Below are 16,154 nucleotides of genomic sequence, written 5' to 3' on the forward strand. Positions count from 1 at the left end.
CTTGTGTTGGGCTGATGTTGTGACCCTGAGTACAGGGGTTCCTGTACTCTCTGTTCTTAACCCCTCAGGGAGTGGACAATGGAGTACTGTCAGAAAGTGGATAGAAAGTAGCCTAAGAAAGTGTAGCATAAGTGAGAAAAAAAAACCATCAGCTCTCTAGTGGTCTAGTGTTTAGGATTTGGCACTTTCACTGCCATGGCCTGGGTTTCCCAGTCAGGGAAAAGTAACTTTAAACCGAAAAAGCTTCAGTTATTCTTCACTTGCAATGTAAACAAGCCTGTGGTTTTTTCCCAGGCAAGCAGGTGCCTGGGACAGCCAATGGAATGGGGAGGCTTCTGCAGCAGTTGGGCCCTCTCAGTCCCTCTCGGAGGGAAAGACTTGCTGCCAAAAGTGGCAGAGGTAGAGCTGCCGCTGATTACAGCTTTTTTATATTTTTTTCCGCTTGGAGTGGCAAAAATGCTGGATCTGGACCTGCTCCATGGAAGACAATTTGTTAAATCCCAGATGAGTGGAGTTAAATCAGTTCTCAGCCTGAGTCCTTAGGTCTTAATCCTGAGGATATTGTCCCATCATGGGGCCATTTCCCTCCTCTCTTTCATACAGAAGCACAATTTTCCTTGCACAGCCACAGGAACAGCAAGATCTTTCTCTGTCCCTTGTGCAAAGCAGGGGGCCAAATTCCATGGAAACAATGGATGAGTTGGGGCCCTGGGCACATCCAGCCCTGGCAGTGAGATGTTCCTTCCCCTTTTTCTTTATGCTCCTGTTGTTATTTCATGGATTGTCTGGGATGGGGGAAAAGCTGAGTTCACTCCAGGTGAAGGGTAAAAAGGACCCTCAAAATCTCAGGACCCAGCCCCTGCTACCAGGATCACCGAGGTGCTGGGGATTTGAGTAGGAAAGGGACTGTGTGAATTGTCAAGGTGGGGAATGAATAACAATCTACAACTAGATCCACCTCATTAACCACTGACACAGGCTAATCCTGCTGCAGATAGAAGGGAAACTGGGAGTGATTCTTTGCTGTGCAGCCATGGAAACAATGACCCAATTGCACCGCAGTGAATGTGCTGGGGAAGCTGAACTTTACAGGCAGGTGGCAATAGCAGATCCTAGAAATAATTGGAGCTTCCCACACCACTCCTGCCACCAGGGTCAGGTGTTGAGCGACTCACAGCGTCCCTCCCCTCCCATTACCTTCCAGCAGGAGGTGGCCGCACTTCCCACCCAATGCGGGGGAGAGGGATGAGTGTATCTCTGCACCCTGAGTCCAGGGCACACACTCTCTCTGCCCCACACATCAATTCTGGCCCTGCTGAAAAGTGACCCTAAGAACCAGCAGCCTCCAGGACAGCAGGTTTGGCCCTCAGAGCAGGGAATGTGTCCTCTATGCTGCTCTTAGGCCACTGGATGCTCTGGGACTAGGAGGACTCTGAGTATGAGCTACAGCATATCTAGGGATGTAACTCAGTGATAGTAGCATATGCTTTGCATGTATGAGGTCCTGTGTTCAATCCCCAGCATTTCCAGGTTCTTTGTTGCACTCTGCTGCTTTCCTCATGGCCAGCTGGGATGTGGCCCAGCAGTCTCCCTACAGGAGTTTTAATCCTGCTGAGTGAGCAGCAAGTGCCAATTGAATGCAAGGTCTAGGGGGGTTTCTGCTCCTAAGTCACCTTGGTACATTTAAGATTCCCATCTGCTTTGCTGCTTGGGACAAGGGTAGATGAGAAGGGAGAATCCTCCAGCACTGGAGGGAAAGATCCCATCTGCACAGACAGAGAGGCAGACTAGACTTATTTCTTGTCTGGGCCCAATCTTTTCTCCTGGTATAGCCCTTGTTCCAGCTCAGGTGATAGCTAGGGGATGTCTCATGACTGCAGCCATGTTTGTTCAGTTCCACCCCCTTATACAGCTATGGTACAAGGCAGGAACCTTTTGTCTCTCTCCTGTGGAAAAGCCACAGATTTAAGATGGATTCCTGTACCAGGTGACATGGTCACATGTCCTGTGAGACCTCAAGCCTTCACTCTTCCTGGCCTGACTCACAGATGGTGCAGGACAGAGCCATCTGCAGTCAATTGTCCTGGTTAATGGGAGCCATCAAGAGTCCAAACCACTATTAATGGCCCACACTTTGCATCATTACAACAGGACCTCAGAGTTATATTTCATATTTCTAGTTTCAGATACAGGAATGATCGGTTCATACAAATAGGATGAACACACACAGTAGATTATAAGCTTTGTAATGATACCTTACAAGAGACCTTTCGCATGAAGCATAGTCCAGTCACTTTATATTCACACTCATTAACATATTTTCATAAAATCACATGGAGTGCAACTTCACAGCAGGGAAAGGGTTTTACTAGGACACCTGGGAGCAGTTGAGTTTCATGTACAGGCTGTGGTATTAGTTCCTCCAGGTTTCTCGTAAGCACACAGGGACCTTAATGGATGCTCTCGATACAGGAATGGCCCAGATACGATAAAGTGATGGCAATTGTATTTTCCCTTTTTATTTTTGCATTTCCAATGACATTTCTGTCTGTGATTTTGTTTTGCTTTGTATAACTGTGTTTTCTCCTGGATTTGATATTTAACTAAAAAAAGAATAATGCCTCAGGGCAGCGGATGGAGGATCAGGCTGGGGCTAGGACTGCTAAGAGAGCGAGAGTAGCAGGTTTCCTGTACTGTTTCTCGCTTTCTTTTTCTTGATTAGTTTCTCTTCTGCACAAAATTTGCCTCTTTTACATGTGAGCCTGGTTAGCTCAGTTGGACATCAGACTTTTAGTCTGAAAGTACAGATTCCAAGTCCTTGGTCAAGCAGACACATAGTTCCCCCTGTGATATCCCTCGAGAACTTCAGAAGGACTCTTCTTGACTTCAGTTTTTCCTTTTCAGAAATTAGCCTTTCCTAGGAATGGCCCATTACTGCCTGGGACTGAAGATGCTACTTCCTCACCTGTCCATTGACCTCGCAATCTGGAGGAAGAAAGGCTTCTGGGCCTGCAGCAAAGCTCCGTGCGCTGACTTTTTGAACAAATGCAGGACTAGCCAGAGATGCATGTTCCCACTGAGTCCTCCCTGCCAGAAGTCAACAGAGATCAAAGGCTCCCATGCTGGTCCCATGGTTTAAGGGTCAGCCCTCAGGACTTTGAACCCTGAAATCAAAGTTTAAGTCTCAATGAGACCTTGGGGTCCTTTGGTTGCCAGCTAACCATCTTGGGATTTCCAAAGCTTCATCCTGCTCTCCCAAATGACATGGTAGCCTGATCTAATATTTAACTAAAAAATAATTTATCTGGGCACCAAATGGAGGAGCAAGATGGAACTAGGGCTGCTAAGTGAGCAAGAATAGCAAATTTTCTGAATTTTCTGTGCTCTTTTTCTTGACTAGTTTCTCTTCTGCACCAAACTGTCCTTTCTTTGTGTGAGTCTGGCTAGCTCAATTGGTAGCACATCAGACTTTTAATCTGAAAGTCCAAAGTTCAAGTCCCTGGTCAGATAACGAAAGGGACTTTTCCTCCTGTGGTATTCCCCCCAAAACTGAAGAAGGCATCTCTTTAGGATGTTACTTAACATCACTCCCCCTGCCCCTGCAGGGCTTAGTCCCCTCTAAGAAGGGCCATGTACTGCCTGGGACTGAAGGGGCAACTTCATCACATGCCCACTGGCTTCTCAGTCTGGATTAAGAAAGACCTTTCTGGGAGCTGCAGCAAACTGCTGCATGACAACTTGGTGAGTAAATGCAGGGCTGCCCCCACAGGGTCATCCACACCAGAGCTCAGCACAAGTCTGGGGGATTCCTATGGTATAAGGGCCAGGACTCAGGACTTTGAATCCTGCAATCTGAGCTGAAGTCTTGTTGGGATCTGAGGACGGACAATTTCTGTGCCACAAACCCTGCTGGGTCTTCCAAGGCTCTGTCTTGCTTTCTCAAAGGCCATGAAAGCCTGTCTTTTACCTGCCGGCTGTTGTGACTTGAGCACAAGAGGGGACGTTTGATCCAGAAACCTGGCCGTGCCTGGAGTCCTGTAGGTAGGGATGCGAGCTCCATTTCCTCTGAGTCCTGAAGCTGGGCTGCAGCCTGGCCTAGGAGGCAGCCCTATTGGTTGACCTACTGGCCCAAAGTCACTTGGGCGGTGTTGGTGTTCCCAAGGAATACTGAAGGGTCTAAGGGAGGGAGGCTTAATACTCTCCCCTATCAGTCAGGGTGGAAGAGAAGGGCTCAAGAGTGGGCAGGTTGATGGCTGGGCCTTCTAGCATTCGGCTAGTGATGAGGTGGGGAATGCGAACTGGGAGAAGCGGTTGCTGGCCTGTTAGGAATATCTCGGCCGGTGGCATAAGTGGACCTTGTCATTAGCCTACAAAGTTGTGATGCTCAAGACTTATCTTTTGGCTGTGGGAAATTTCCTCAGCCACGTGTTTCCCTCTGCTCCACGAGTGCTGCTGAGACCAAAGACGATGGCCTTCCTAGCCAATGGGAGCTGCGGAGTTGGTACTCAGGGAAGGGGCAGCGCATGGAGATGCTTCCCCACCCTGGGGAATGCTGGGACATGCCAGCCACTTCTGGGAGCGGCACGGAGGGACACAGGTTGAGTGGGCAGGGAGTCACATCAATGTTGCTGGCACATCTCTGCATGATTCCCTTGGCAGCACCAAACAAGGGATGTTTTCCACTGCCCAGGAGACCCAGCCAGGGACTGATGTGCTGGAGATATGTTGGGAAAGGGACTGTCTGAATTCCCAAGGCAGGGAATGAACAATCTACAGCAACATAATTAACCACAAACACACTCTAACCATGCTCCAGCCAGTAGGGAAATGGGCAGGAATTCTTGCTGTTCAGCCAGGGCCAAATGTACAGAGCTGCACAGCAGTGAGTGAGCTGGGGAAGCTGGTCTGAGCAAACAATTGGAAATGACCCGTCAGTAAGAACAGAACCAGAGTGTAGAAAGGCCCCTGTGTTAAGTGGTTGTGGTTGAGTGCTTAGGGAGCTGGGTTGACACCATAGGTGTCTTTCTGTGGAGGTTTGATTCTTGCCAGCTAGGGAAGGCTGGCGTGTGGTGTCTTCATGGCTGTACTTTCAGTGATGCAGGTTTCTCTATCCCATTGTTCCATGGGCATCCTACTAGATTGCCAGCTGCCTTTCAACTGCAGTGTGGAGACTGTGTATGGAGAGAGACAGTGAATGTGTTGAAGTACGTAGGAGCAGATCATTATTATCTCTACCAGAAAGAGGGAGAAGCTAAGGCTGAGAAAAGAGAATTAACTTGTCTTAGGTCACACAGCCAGGCAGTGGCAGAGTTGGGAATAGGACCCAAGAGCCCTGATTTTCAAACTAACCATCAGATCTTGAATTTCAGACATTGAATGACCTGAGTAAAGTGCTCTCAGATGAGCTCCAGACCAACAACATTGCACAGTAATTATTCAGCAAGTATTTGAGGAGAACTGCAATGTTACAGAGAATCATGAACTGCTCAGAGACAATTAATGCAGAGAAGCAGCAAAATTCATCAAACATATAACTGGTTATGACTTATTTCCTTGGTCTTCAAAGAGAACAACAAGGACCTGAGTCTCCTCCCTGTCAATAATCCCCTGCTCAACCAATCAGGGTAGAGACTAAGGATGGGAGGCTGAGGGTTCTCACCACAGAGCCCAAAGGATGGCCCAGGTCACTGGTGGGGATCACTGCCCGAGCACTATTTCAGCCCCACATTTTTGGGTGGACCTCCCACAGTGGGAGCTGCAGAGTATGTCTACACTAAGGGATTATTCCGATTTTACATAAACCAGTTTTGTAAAGCAGATTGTATAAAGTCGAGTGCACGTGGCCACACTAAGCACATTAATTCGGCGGTGTGTGCTTCCAAGGGCCGAAGCTAGCATCGATTTCTGGAGCACTGCAGTGTGGGTAGCTATTCCATAGCTATCCCATAGTTCCCGCAGTCTCCTCCGACCCTTGGAATTCTGGGTTGAGATCCCAGTGCCTGATGGGGCAAAAATCATTGTTGCGGGTGGTTCTGGGTAAATGTCGTCACTCATTCCTTCCTCCGGGAAAGCAACGGCAGACAATTATTTCACGCCCTTTTTCCCTGGATTGCCCTGGCAGACACCATAGCATGGCAACCATGGAGCCTGTTTTGCATTTTGTCACTGTCACCGTATGTGTACTGGATGCCGCTGACAGAGGCAGTACTGCAGCACTATGCAGCAGCATTCATTTTCCTTTGCATGATAGCAGAGATGATTATCAGTTGTTCTGTACTGTCTGCTGTGCCATTGTAAATTGGCAATGAGATGATTGTTTTCTGTTGTTTTGTGCTGTCTGCTACTGTCATGGGTGCTCCCGGCTGATCTTTGCTGAAGTTGGCCAAAAACGCAAAGACAAAAATAGGAATGACTCCCCTGGTCATTCCCTCCTTTACGTTGTATCTAAAAATAGAGTCAGTTCTGCCTAGAATATGGGGCAAGTGTACTAGAGAACCAGTGTATCAGAGAACACAGCTGCTCCATTTTGGATCCTGGAGAAATGATGAACTACATGCCTTTTTAAGGGGTGCCCCTACAACAACCGCACCTGTTGCTTCCCTGCTCCCCCAACCCTCCTGAGCTACCGTTGCAGTGTCCCCACATTTGTGTGATGAAGTAATAAAGAATGCAGGAATAAGAAACACTGACTTATTAGAGATAAAATGAGGGGGAGGCAGCCTCCAACTGCTATTAGTCCAGGCACAACATTAAGCAGTGCGGGGGAGAGGAGCCCAGCATCCTGCTGCTATAGTAGTCCAGGCAGTACAGAATCTTTTCTTCACATATGAAAGGCAGCAGGCCCTTTAAATCATCTCCCAAGCCCCCATGCCAGAGCCCTGGGGAGCAAATCACTGCCGTGGATGCTGCTCTCTCCAGCTTTGCGAACACAGAGCAGGGGCGGCAGAAGCTTCCTTACAGCGATGGGGGGGGGCACCGTTGTCCGAACTGTGGCACCCTTATGACACCCCTTCCCTAAGGACCCTCACTCACAGCACCTCTCCCCTCGAGACCACACCCACAGAACGCCTCTTCCCCAAGACTGTACCCTTTCCCCTCCCCTCCATCATTTGTCCTAACAGCCAATAAATAGTGGTGGGGCCATGGCCCTCTAACCCCCCTGTTCCAGCACCTCTGACACAGAGCTAAGCAGGCAGCAGTGTGTATGTGTATGTGTGTGTGTGTGACAGAGAGTGCTGTGCTGTGCTGAGCTGAGCTAGTGAGAGAAGGGGGGCTGATGTCGGGGCTGTCCCCTGCCTCAGGACTGGTTGCTTCCAGCAGCTGTCTGAACTTAGAGACAGTGTGCCGACACACTCACTCTTCTGCAACGCACACACTGTCTTTCCTCCCCACACGCACACGCTCTCTACCCCAGCACGCACATTGCAGTTGAAAAGAGCTGGTAATCTAGTAGGATGCCCATAGAACAATGGGATAGAGAAACCTGCATCATGTGATGCTGTACCAGCCCGTGAGGCATTGCAAACCCTTCCCAAAGCACCCTGCAGCCAGTTGCACAGTGGAATAGCTACCCACAATGCACTGCTCTCTGTGGTGATCCAAGAGATTCTAGCATGGATGTGCACTGGTGACGCAGGGTGGGCATGCAATAGCTGTTCAATTAAAACACTTTAACTAAAGCCACATCACCCATTAGTGTAGGCCTAGCTTGAGAGTGAGACAAGGCCCAGCTCTGTTGAAACTAAAGAACCACAACTTCCTCTGTAGTTTGACTGCAGATCAAGTGGTCCTTGGTTCAAATCCAAGTGCCCTCTCACAAACCTGTTCCTTCAATAAAAATAATTCCATCTGCAGTATGTTCAGGAGCTCCACTAAATAGGGACCCCTGAAATGAATGGACACACTCAATGTTTTTCGGTGCAAATGCATAAAAACCTAACAAACATGTCCCCCAACTGAAATCACTTCCAATCCTCTAAGTCTCTAGGTTTGTTTTCATCAATTAAACAAAGGCACATGAAAACACATTTGCAGGTCCTTGGCCTCCATGGGCTACAGTGCGCAGAAAAACAAGAACCACATCCACTTGGGAGGAATGGGCTAGTCTGTATTACATTTGGTAAGTAAGTTGCCATTCGGACTGAAAACTCTACTGGAGATGGAAAGGAGCCTGTTACAAAAATAAAATAACCAAGATTTACCAAACTTCCTGTTACACATCCAATCCTCTGTGTGTGCACATGGCATCAACTGGGGCTCTGACAAATGGCAGCCTTCCTTTAACACGGATCATTGTTCTGTGTAACTTTCAGATACATTCAAATGGCAGCTGCTTAGAGGTCATGTGCTGCTAGTTTATGAGCAGCAGCAGAGTCTCTGTACGTTTACCAACCGTAGAGCAGGGTGTGTCTGCATCCAAGTAACTGCAGAGTCAGTGTAGTACCAGATAGTTAATTGCACAGTCTCACTTTCTGGTCTCATTGATCATTTGGGTAGAAACAGCAATGGTTTGGTGGGTTTTGTTTTTTTCCCCTTCATTTTCTCCTAAGGAATGTGTGATCTTGAGCATGTTAGTTTAAGTTCCCTGCGGGTCAGGAAAATTCCATCTCCTTGAAATAGGTGGGGAAGTGACCTGTTTGCGTAACCTAGAATAACAGAGCTTTTGTAAAGCAGTTTTGCCTTTAATATACTGGGATAAAGATAGTAAATTGTAAATTCCACAGCCAGACACCAGGCCAGGATCAATTGATGGGGCCAGGATCAATTAATTCCAGAAGAAACAAACTCTTGGGAAGTAGATGTAATTTGTCCCCAAACCTTTCTTTATTCTCATATGCTCTCAGGGATTCTCTCCTAGAGGGCAGAATTAAAGTTATCTGGGCATGTACCCTCACTCTGTATTCCCTGTTTTTCCAGAATTTGAGTTTTACTGAACTCGATGTTCTGGAAGGTAAGAGATATTCACAGTCAAAGTTAACTCTCTGTTAACAAAGGTTTTGTTAGTGGCAAATAATGAGACTAATCCCTCACCGCAGTAATTCCACTGACTTCAGTGTACTCTTCCTCATTTCTAATTCCAAAAAAACAAGCAAATTAAAACAACCTTGAGAACTAAAATGCTGTGAGAAAATGGAAATTTTAGTAGCTCAAATAATTCAGTTTCTTCTGTTTTGTGCGTGTGTAAATGGCACATGTTAATTTATAAGCACATCTTTCTTAACTTCTTCAAATATTCTGTAGTACATTAACTATATCAAGTGGGTTGTTCAATGCAGTGAGGTTTTCATGCATTGCCCAAAACATACTTTTCATGTTATGTAAATGAACACAACTCATTGAATACAAAATTGTGTATTTCATGCCATGAACTGAGTCGGTAGGTCAAATTAATAGACTTGTTTTTTCTCTGTCTCTCTCCATGAAAAAAGGAAGAAACCGTGAAAATACCCATGGAGAGAGGGTGTTTCTGAGAGCTGGGGTAGATATGGAGATATTTATGAAAGGAGGAGAGGCCAAAGTAGGGCCTTAGCTGGAACAAATGGGGAGGTTTTTTGTGCAGTTTCATTTCAGCCAGCCTCACATCCTGTAGTCCCTACTTCACCACCCCACCAACAAAGCCACCTGTGACTCCTGAGACAGCCCCACTGCAAAAACTGCAGAGCCCTCAGCACTCCCTCTCCTAGCTGGATCCCCTGGCAGCCAGAGCTCTCCGCAGAACTGCTGTGGTTGCTCTCCTGAGTGTCTGATCAAGGATGGCTACCGGCTTCTCCTAAGAATGCAGCTGAGAAATGACTCACCCTTCTCTAGATTCTCGCCTCTGGGCTCTGAGAAGCACGATGGGCCCTGTATGATAAAGTCCATGCAACATTCCCCTCTCATCCCAGCCCTGGTTTGTCACTAGTAGCCTGCTGTGTCTGGGTAGCAGCAAAGGATGTTTCCCAACATTCAGGAGACCCCAGCCTGGGACTAAAGTGAGCCCAGCCCAGACCCCACATCCTAAAGTGAATAAGGAAAAGTTATTTACTTGTTCCCATAATATAAGAACTAGGGAACACCAAATGAAAGTAATGAGCAGCAGGTTTAAAACAAATAAAAGGAGGTTCTTCACACAGTGCACAGTCAACATGTCAAACTCCTTGGCTGAGAAGGTTGTGAAGGCTGGGACTATAACAGGATTTAAAAAAAAAACCTAGATAAATTCATGGAGGTTAAGTCCATTGATGGCTATTATCCAGGATGGGTAAGGAATGGTGTCCCTAGCCTCTGTTTGTCATAGGGTGGAGATGGATGGTAGGAGAGAGATCACTTGATCATTACCTGTTAGGTTCAGTCCCTCTGGGGCACCTGTCATTGGCCACTGTTGGCAGACAGGATACTGGGCTGGATGGACCTTCGGTCTGACCCAGTATGGCTGTTCTCATGTTCTTATGAAGGGAAGGAGAAAGCCCTGCAACACAGTTTCTGTAGTGTAGTGTTTATCACATTTGCCTAACATGCAAAAGGTGATTGGTTCAAAAACAGGAGGTTTTACTTTTTCTGCCTGTCCAGCAAAGCGCTCCTACTGCTGCCACTGTCCTGTCCTGCAGTAACCCCAACCCCTGCATGGCAGATGGTGGTGAAATGAGCTGAGCAAAAAGCCTTGGCATCAGCAGGGGAAAGCTAGAGGGTCTAGGCCAGTCACCTTTTGAAGCCTTGTGACTTGGCCTCCTCTGCCCTTGGAGGTTGGCCTACGGAGGTCGGCTCTTCCTGCTGGCCTCCTTTGTGTGACATGCCAAAGGAGGGAGTGAGGCAGGAATGGGGCAAAAGAGGAAAGTCCAGCTGAGGAAGGCAGGGCAGAGGCTAAGCACCTCAGTGCTGCTAAGTGGGGTTAGTAGAGTGCCACCATTCGTTCTGCAAAGCCTGGGGAGGTGCAGTTGACTGCTGGGAGGTAGAATCCTGTGCCTACCTCTTGGTTTCCCAGGGATGGCTACTTGCATCCCAGGAGAAGAAGGATGGTTCTGGGTGAAAGGAAGGCAAGCAAAGCTATGGGAGGAAATTTGGGTGCAGGGTGCTGACTCTGCACTGGGGAAGGGGATTGGGGTGTAGGAGGGGTGATGCTCACCTCGGGCAGTGCAGCTCCCAAAGTCATCGATACAGACAACCCTGCATCAGCAGCTCCTAGGTGGGCCATGCCAGGGTGTGTCCATGCACTGCTGCATGCAGGCGCTGCCCCCAGAGCTCCCATTGGTTGCAGTTTCTGGCCAATGGGAGCTGCAGAGTTGGTACTTGGGGCAGGGGCAATGAATGGAGACACTCCCCCCGCCCCAGGGGATGCCGGGACATGCCAACCACTTCTGGGAGTGGCACGGAGGGATGGAGGTAGAGTGGGCAGGGAGCCACCTTAGTGCTGTTGGCACATCTTTGCACACCCATGGGGGGAGGGGAGCAGAGGTCGCCCATGTGCTGCCTGGGGTAGGAGCAGTGCACAGAGCTGCCTCCCCTACTGGGTCTATTACACGAGTGGATGGGTGGGGTCTTTTGGCCTGTAAGGTGCAGCAGGACGGACTAGATGATCACACTGGTCCCTTCTGACCTTAAAGGCTCCGAGTCTAAAAGTGAGAGGGAAGTAAAGGAAGTTTTTTAAAAAAAAAATCCAAACATTGTAATACAAAGATGACTCCAACAGCTCATTGTACAGTCCCTCTCCTTTCTTCCTCCACTGTGTGTTGAATGATCTGTAAAACATTGATTGTCTCATTCCATTGATAAACTGATACAATGCAACTGAAATTAAATCAACTCCCAAGGGAGAAAATATTACATCACTGCATTGGCTGGGAACTGAACTCAGGTCAATTGCTTGGAAAACAGCTATGCTCACAACTATCCCACCAATGCACCTGGTGAAAGTGCCACTTATGCTTGCCCAATGAGGCTAAACAAGCATTGAGGAGATTTTCGGCCTGTTAAAACGTACTGGATTCTCATCACTAAAAAAAAACACCTCCATCTTCACTTGGGTTTGAACCATCAGCCTTTCAATTAGCCACTAAAGTTGTTAATCACAGGGTATGTCTACACTACGGGATTATTCCGATTTTAGAGAAACTGTTTTTTGGAAACAAATTGTATAAAGTCGAGTGCACGTGGACACACTAAATATATTAATTCGGCAGTGTGCGTCCATGTACAGAGGCTAGTGTCGATTTCCGGAGCGTTGCACTGTAGGTAGCTATCCCATAGCTATCCCATAGTTTCCGCAGTCTCTCCCACCCACTGGAATTCTGGGTTGATGTCCCAATGCCTGATGGGGCAAAAACAGTGTCGTGGGTGATTCTGGGTAAATGTCGTCACTCACTCCTCCCTCCATGAAAGCAACGGCAGACAATCATTTTGCTTCCTTTTCCCTGGATTGCCTGGGCAGACGCCATAGCACGGCAACCATGGAGCCTGTTCAGCTTTTTTTCACTGTCACCGTATGTCTACTGGATGGTGCTGACAGACGCGGTGCTGTAGCGCTACACAGCAGCATCCTCTTGCCTTTTGCAAGTTAGCAAAGATGGTTACCAGCCATAACATCCCGTCTGCTGCTTTGCAAGCTCTTTTTTGATTCTGGGACTGCATGGTCACCTGTGCTGATCGGCACTCCACGCTGAGCAAACAGGAAATAAAATTCAAAATTTCACCGGGCTTTTCCTGTCTACTTGGCCAATGCATCCGAGTTCAGATTGCTGTTCAAAGTGGTCATAATGGTGCACTGTGGGATGGCGCCTGGAGGCCAATACCATTGAATTGTGGCCACACTAACCCTAATCCGAAATAGCAATACCGATTTCAGCGCTACTCCCCTCATCGGGGAGGAGTACAGATACCGGTATTTAGAACTCTTTATATCGATATAAGGGCTTCATTGTGTGGACGCGTGCATGGTTAATGCTATTTAAAGCTGCTAAATTTGATATAAACTCATAGTGTTGACCGGGCCAGAGAAAGCAGCAGGTTTCCCCTATTGTTTCCCGCTCATGTGCCACCAGCCACTGCCCCTCTGCTGCACCCCCTTCACCCCTAACCCCTGCACCCCCTCCTGCACCCACGTGGGGACAGTGACCCATTTGCATGGAGCAGCTGGCATTGCTACCAGCTCCTCCCTGGAATGCTGCTCCTCTGGGCACCCCTAGGAGCTGCAGAGGTGGGGTGGGGGGGCAAGAAGCGACATCATCTGAGTTCCCTGCATCCAGGTCACTTTCCTCAGCCAGGCTGCATAAGGGGAGGGCAGAGAGCAGCAGCTTCTGATGCTCCCTTCACAGCACAGCCCAGGTGGGGAAAGTGACCAGGACGCATGGAGCACATAGTGTTGCACCTCACTCCCCTCAACCCTCTATGGGGCCATGGAGGAGCATTGGGGCAGGGGAGAGCAGTGAGCACCTTCACACTGCCACACAGTGCCCTTTGACCCCCTGGAGCCCTGGGTGGCTGCTGGGGGGCCCCATCCCTAAGGCCGACCAAGCTCCCCAGCAAGAACAGCAGAGAACACAAGGAGACTGGCCACACACTGAGCAGTGGTAGCCTGGGCAGCACATAATGTAGGCTTGGGGGGGCTCAGCCTCCCCAAACCTTGCATCGACAAGGAGACAGTGGAGCCCATGACGAGGGGCCCTGGAGAAATTAGGTCCCCCTGGAAAAGTCTCCCCCATGTCAGCCCCAGGGCTGGAGGAGCTCTCACTCCGTGCTACGGCCCGGGGGCTGCAGCAGGGGCACAGAGCTTCTCTGGTCTTGGGGACACAGCGGGGCAGGGGTAAAGGAGTGACAGGGTGGGGCTAGTGGGGGAAGTGGTGGAACAGAGGTGACATAGTGGATGGGGCCGTGGGTGGAAGGTGTGGAAGGGGGCAGAGCCACAGACAGAAGTGAGGGGGCTTAGTTCCAGTGCTGGGGCCCCTGCACTTGTTCTCCCTTTCCCTGGGCTCTGGCATCACTAGCCCGTGCTTAACATGTAGGGTTCAGTGGTCCCCAAAATGTGGGGCATGACTCCTAGGGGAACAAAGAGGAAGATTCATAGGGGCACCTCAGGGGCTAAGCCAGCCCCCATGGAGGGAGCACCAGTCAGCCCGACTCTGTCCTCAGCCTGGGCCCCTGATTGCCAGCTTGGCCTCAACCCCCTTACCCCTGTCTGCACCCCTTTCTTCTGCAAGCAACACCCCACTCCCAGCCCCAGTTTTCAACTGTGGCTCCGAGGGCCCACAGCCATGGATAAGAGGGCACAGTGTGAAATGTTTGGGGACCACTGCTTTAGGGTGACATTCTGAATCACTTCTATGCAGTCCAATAAAAGCTATTCCTCACCCATCAGCACCGACTAAGTATGTTCTGCTGCCCTTCACTCATGCAGGAAGGATAATAACATTTCGTACCACTCAGTGCTAAAGTGATTTGTAACCCGCCACCAGCTAAAACTGGTCATTTTGGGAAAGCAGCCCCATGATGCTGCATACCTAGGCAGAGTAGGTGTGTCTATGCAAACATGGTCTGTTCCTGAAGCCTTTCCCACAGCTGGTCACTAGGTGTGAGGGGGGAGTTCATTCAGCCCCTGCTTCCACTTAGTATTTAAAAACACCTTAGTGTCCCTGTCTCTGCTGGCCTTAGATTTCTCCTCCTGTCCATTCCCTGATATCTCAGATGAGGTGGCCGAGTGGTTAAGGCGATGGACTGCTAATCCATTGTGCTCTGCACACATGGGTTCAAATCCCATCCTCATCGGATGCATTTAGTCTTCACTCCTCCTTTCTAAACAACCATCTCCCCCTTTGGTACAATGACAGAGCAAACAATGTTGCTGCCTGCAAACAAAACCCTGCTCAGAAACCCCTTTGCTTTAAATAAAATGTCTAAATCTCAGATTTCTAAAAAAAAAAATTCTCTAGTCCTGTATGTCTTAGTTTTCATCTCAAAAGGTAACAGCCTCATAATCTCCCCCAAACACCCTGAGACCTTCCCAAATTATTAAAATACCACAGTTCTCAGCAAGGCCATGACAGTGACCCACAGCTAGAGTGTCTAGGCTAAGCTGTTCTGAAGGAGGCAACTCAAACATTTTCTCCCTGCTTCCCTTGGCAAGGTCTGATTGGGAAAACAAAATTCCCCAAACTGGAAATTTTCAGCTGAAAAACCAGTACTAGCTATTTGTGGACTTTGGTTTGAATGTATTATTATTATTATCTTCTGATTCATGAATCAGTTTTGTCATCCAGGTGTGTTTCCAGCTGTTGATTTGTGGGGGAGAGATGCCAAGTCATGATGTCTCTTCCCCTCTTTCATAGTTTCTTCCAACTCTCTAGAAAGCTCCTTTGCTATGATGTGTGTCAAGCAATGTCCATTGTTGCTGTGTTATCTCGGCGAAGTCTGCATTGTACAGGGTTCCTGGGATAGTCTTTGGGACTGTAGCCACCTTTAATGGGCCAGCAGTGAGTCTGGCTCCTCCATTTTTGCACCTGAAAGGCTGGTGGGGGGCATTTCCCAACCTCATAACATATTTCTGTAATGCACAAAGAGCAAACTTCATAACTTCCTAAACCAATGTGAGCACATAGAATGCAGGAAGACATTAATGTTCAACAGATGAACACTTCAAGATTTTTAAAAAGATACCTCACCAGGCAGACTTTGTTCAAAACGTATCATCACTATATGAGAGTGGTGAATATGGGGCTTGCAGGGTGCTGCTTTAAGCACAGCGTGCCACACCTGGGCTTCCATTGCAATGGGAACGTACCCTTAGAATCCATCTCTCCCGGGATAAAGATGCCAGCATGGCTGGCCTGAGTCATCTGACTTGGGCTCATTATGCTAAGGCTGAGAGGCTAAAAACTGTGGTGCAGATATTTGTGTTCACACTGAAGCCTGAGTTCAGAAACCCTCACCCCTCGTGGGGGTCTCAGAGGTTGGGTTCAAGTCCATATGTCTGCACTGTAATTTTATAGTCTTGCAGTCCAAGTCCCATAACCCTGAGTCAGCTGACCTGGGCTTTGAGACAGGTGACCTGGGTGTTTTAATCACAGTGTAGACATAACACTAGGATAGGTCTAGGAGCCCAGAAGGTTGGGAGGGAGTTTAGCAAGTGGAAATGGTAAAACTGCAGGGAAGTATTACCCTGGACTCATGGCAGTTCTCCATTGGTCTGT

At 48.6% G+C, this 16,154-nt stretch overlaps 1 non-coding gene across 1 annotated transcript; it reads left to right on the forward strand.

Moving 5' to 3' along the window:
- Positions 1-14,651: 14,651 nt before the first annotated feature.
- On the forward strand, positions 14,652-14,733 carry TRNAS-GCU (transfer RNA serine (anticodon GCU)). Its single transcript has one exon. It is a non-coding gene; the product is annotated as a tRNA-Ser (tRNA).
- The last annotated feature ends 1,421 nt before the right edge of the window (positions 14,734-16,154 follow it).

The sequence above is a fragment of the Gopherus flavomarginatus genome, assembly GCF_025201925.1.
Source record: "Gopherus flavomarginatus isolate rGopFla2 chromosome 13 unlocalized genomic scaffold, rGopFla2.mat.asm SUPER_13_unloc_2, whole genome shotgun sequence".
Taxonomy (NCBI): domain Eukaryota; kingdom Metazoa; phylum Chordata; order Testudines; family Testudinidae; genus Gopherus; species Gopherus flavomarginatus.